Genomic DNA, 1,432 nt, shown 5'->3' with positions numbered 1-1,432 from the left:
TCTGGATAAGGGACACACAAGCTGTAGCACATTCATTGAGCACCTACTGCATGCTTGACCTGGGTCTCCTACAGTTCCCATTACTGGAGGGAGGTGTAGGCCAGGTCGTGAACCTGCCTTTACACTGAAGTAGCGCAAGGGAAGGCTAGAGCCAAGGAAAGAGCGCTCTGGGCAAAGGCAGCTGCAGGGGCAAAGGCCCTGAGGCCGGCCTGAGCCTGTTCTAACAGAGGCCGGGCATGGCTGGAGCTGGCTGGCCAGGGGAGGCTGCGAGGCAGCCTGTCTTCCTGCTGGGTGGCTGCAGGCCCTGAGAGTCCTCAGGCTTGGACAGAGCTGAACACAAACACCCTCAGCCCGGGGGTCAGGAATCAGCTGCACAGAGATGGAGGCAGGAGGCCGAGGGGCCAGGCTCAGCCTGGAGAAGGGGGGCTTGGGGGCGGGGTTTTGTTTTTGTTTCGTTTTGCTTTTTTGCAATCCTGGAGACCAAATCCGGGGCACTGAACCACGGAGCCACATCCCCAGTCCCTTTTATGTTTTGAGACAGGGTCTTGCCAAATTGCTCAGGACCTCACTCTGTTGCTGAGGCTGGCCTTGAATTTGCGATCCTCCTGCTTCAGCCTCCTGAGTTGCTGGGATTACAGGCATGCGCCGTGGTGCCCGGCTTGGAGGCGGGGTTTTGAAGGGTGAGTAGAAGTTTGCCAGCAAGATCAAGGCCTCCTAGGAACAGACGTCTAGGAAGCGCTAGCCCCACCCCCTCTGGCCCTGAGGCAGTGATTCTGGGCGGGGCCTTGGCCCTCAAGTCTCCCACTCCTGAGGGCAAAGGCTCTGAGACGACAGGCGACCCAGTCCAGCCTGGCTTTGAACTCACGATCCTCCTGCCTCAGCTTCCCAAGCTGCTGGGGTGACAGGTGTGTCCCACCGCGCCCAGCTCATCTCCTCTTGAAACTACCAATGTGGATGCTTAGGGACCGAGCTGTGGGAACATGTGCCCTCAGCCAGGCCCCAGGTACCTTCTGTTCTGAGCTTGGTGCCAGGTCAGCTGTCCAGGGCAGATGCTGGGTGGACCCCAGGACAAAGAGCAGACAGAAATTGGGGGCCAACATCAGGCCAGAGGCTCTGCAGACACAGCCCAGGGACACCGTTGGTGAAACTAAGACTTGGGGGTATGTCACCTACCTGAAGTCACACACAGCCCTCACCTGCATCTCCCAGGGTCCAGTACCTGGGCCACCAGTCCTTATCTCTAGCCCCTGACCCTGCCAGTGGCCACCATGGGCTGCCAGTTAATTTAAAGTATTTTTAGCCAAGCATGGTGGCTCACGCCTCTAATCCCAGCGGCTGGGGAGGCTGAGGCAGGAGGTTCATGAGTTCAAAGCCAGCCTCAGCAAAAGTGAGGCCATAAGCCATCAGTGAGACCCTGTCTCTGAAAAAAATA

The sequence above is a fragment of the Marmota marmota genome, unplaced genomic scaffold (assembly GCF_001458135.2).
Source record: "Marmota marmota marmota unplaced genomic scaffold, marMar, whole genome shotgun sequence".
NCBI classification, from domain to species: Eukaryota; Metazoa; Chordata; class Mammalia; order Rodentia; family Sciuridae; genus Marmota; species Marmota marmota.
This window is presented reverse-complemented; position numbering follows the sequence as displayed.